At 42.6% G+C, this 3113-nt stretch overlaps 1 pseudogene; it reads right to left on the reverse strand.

The window, feature by feature from the left end:
• Window positions 1-776: 776 nt before the first annotated feature.
• LOC145409579 (5S ribosomal RNA) lies at window positions 777-895 on the reverse strand (annotated as a pseudogene).
• Window positions 896-3113: the final 2218 nt, after the last annotated feature.

The raw sequence follows: 3113 nt of genomic DNA on the forward strand, positions 1-3113 counted from the left end.
AGATATCACAGATTCTAATTCTTGTCGGGTAAGGAAGCTCCCTAACACCTCTTCCTTAGTTATTTATTTTTGGATATGATTGGTTAAAATATCCATTTAAATGTTATTTACGCTGAGTATGGCGATAGTGAAAGGATTTATGGAACACAGACGAGGACAGTACGGTGTAATAAGCAAAATAAATCACTTAGGAAAAGGTCTTACGGAGCTTCTTAACCGAGAAGTCTACCAGCCACAGTCATAACTAACTCCTTAAGATCACGTCACGAAATTACCACACAGAATTGAGATCTTAGGTCGTGTGCTTACACCTTAAATCGCCAGGTGGAATGCAGACCCCAAATTTCTGATGATTTATTTTTTTTAGTTTTTGACGCTGATGGAACTTTTCTGGCTTTCCTAAGTGGCTGCTGACTGCTTTCTCTAATATGGGATGCAGGCTGACTATACGTAATAACCACAGGCGTTCCATAAATGACCGTCAGTAATTAGGGGTTTGCACGAGACTTGGCGATTTAAGGTTTATGCATACTAATTTTAGGCCTATCTTATCGTATACCAAGAAAAGTAGAAAGTACCAATGAGTCTTTTGCTGCACCTTAAAAAGAAACACAGTATTTTCATGATACATTCACGGTATTTTTTAGTGTCAAGAAAGTTTCATTCATTCATTGCCAGATGCCATGTATCCCAATCGGGGTGGCCAAGGGCTTAGAGTTAATTGTTTTACAGGGAGGGGCACTAATCCTCCACCAAACCCACTTGACAAGTAGGGATGCCAACAGCATCTGGTGTTCCCAGGCGGTCACCCATCCAAGTACTAACCAGACCCAACGTTGCTTAACTTCGCTGATTGGATGGGAAGCGGTGTACTCAACGTGGTATGGTTCAGTGAAATACCTTGGAATTGGCCGTGAGAGACGAAAGTGAATTATCTGTGACCAAATAGAATTGCCATCGATTAGAGAGAGGGTCGGGCGGGGAAGGCAGGACGAGGAAAAATGGTGGGATCTAAGAGGCTTCTAGAAATTTTGTGTGGGAGAGGGAGCAGCTGTTTTGTTGGGCCGTGTGCCGAGGAGTTGTGTGCTGGTGAAGGAAGAAAGAATGAATGAAAAAAAGAAAGAATGAAGAAGAAGAAACTAGATGAAGAATAAGAAGGACCAGAAGCAGGAGCAAGACAGTAGGAAGTGGTAAATAACAAGATCTTACAGGTACTTTCTTAGCTAGAATGCCGAAATCAAAGAAACCAGGCTTAACATCCAGATTTTCCTTTTTAAATCACAGAAATCGAATTACTAAAAGAACAGACCTGCGTAATAACTGGGTCTTAAAGAACAGGTAATATATATACTTGTTACTATTCTTGTGTAACTCGCATTTCCCGTCACTCCATTAGGATGAAAAATGGGCTGATGATGGGCATTTGGGCGGCTGAGAGAGTCCTGAATAACCTCCATGGGTGAAAAACAAGACTATCATTTAAAAGAACTTGGTGATGATGGTAGACATGTATGGCTGCATCGATGGCTGGGAGAGAGAGACAGAGAGAGAGAGAGAGAGAGAAGGAGGAGGGGAGAGGAGAGAGGGGAGAGCAGAGGCACAAAGTATGAAGAACAGAGGAGGAGAGGAAAGGAAAGGAAAGATGGACAGAGAAGAGAGGCGAGGAAAAGAGAGTTATATTTAACAGAAAGACTTCCTGTTTACTTGCAGAGGTTTCAGAAGAGGAGGGCAACGTAGACGCATATGAGGAGAGAGAGAGAGAGAGAGAGAGAGAGAGAGAGAGAGAGAGAATGGGGAAAATCAAAGACCTAGAAATGGACAAAAAATCTGAAAGGAAAAGAAAATAGACAAAGCTATGGAATAAGATGGAAAAGATGACAAAAATATCCACAACAGAAGGGCTGGACTCAGGTGATGACTGGCACTTCACAAGAATTCCCAGTGAGCTATTTCTCTCTCTCTCTCTCTCTCTCCTTAATTTACATTCCTGCCATCATAAATTGTCTTTAATCCTACCCTCATCTTTATACTGTGTTGTGATGATACTGTGTTGTTGAGTGAAGACGAAGGGGAGCTGCAAGGCTTGGTGGATGAGTTTGGAAGAGTGTGCAAAAAAACGGAATCTAAAGGTGAATGTAGGGAAGAGTAAAGTTAAGGTATTCGAGAGAGGTGAAGTCAGTGAATGTCCAGTGAGGTTTGATGAGGAGGAAATGGAAAATGTGAGTGCGTTTAAGTACTTGGGTCGTGTGATCAGTAAGGAGGGAAGTGTAGAGGGTGAAGTGTTTGAAAGGGTACAACAAGGAAGAATGGTTGCTGGTTCCTTGAAAGTAGTGTTAAGAAACAGGGAAGTGAGCATGGAAGTGAAAAAGTTACATGACAGTATTGTGATACCAACTGTAAAGTATGAAAGTGAAGCTTGGACCTTGTTGGAGAGACACAAGTCAAGAGTGCAAGAAGTGGAAATGAATTATTTGAGAGGAGCCTGTGAAGTCAAATGGAGAGACAGACTGACAAATGAGGATGTGAAGGAGCGTTGTGGTGTGGATGTGGGTGTGATAGGAAACGTTTGGAGAAACACATTGAGGTGGTTTGCCAAGTGGAGAGGATGGAGAGTGAGAGACTGACAAGGGGTGTGTATGTGAGTGAGATGGAGGGGGGAGAGGGAGGGGGAGGCTAAGGATGAGATGGAGGGATGGAGTGGAGAGGTATATGAAAGAGGGGGCGTGAGCTTGGAACAGGGCAGTGAAATGGCGGGGGACAGGGCGACATGGAGGCGATCTGTTTGTTGCCACCCCTTACGGGATCAAGGTGTCTGGCAATAGATAGATAGATAGATTCTTCATTTTAGATAGATTCTTCATTTTCGCTTGTTCTCTATTCCCCTCTTCCTTTTTCACTTTTCACCTTTATTTACTAACATATTCAACCCTTCATTCATTCATCCATTCTTTCACTCATTCATTCATTTTTTTTTTTAATACGAGGAATAAGGAACCAAAGGCCATGAGGCCGCAATAACAGTTCCCTCTAAGAGAAAAACAAAATACAAGAGAGAGCCAAATTCAAGGTCCGATCATTTGGAGATGCCTGGACACACTGCGTTTGAAAGACTG

The sequence above is a fragment of the Coenobita brevimanus genome, chromosome 81, assembly GCF_032717465.1.
Source record: "Coenobita brevimanus isolate Jiangsu-jjx chromosome 81, ASM3271746v2, whole genome shotgun sequence".
In the NCBI taxonomy this organism is placed as follows: Eukaryota; Metazoa; Arthropoda; class Malacostraca; order Decapoda; family Coenobitidae; genus Coenobita; species Coenobita brevimanus.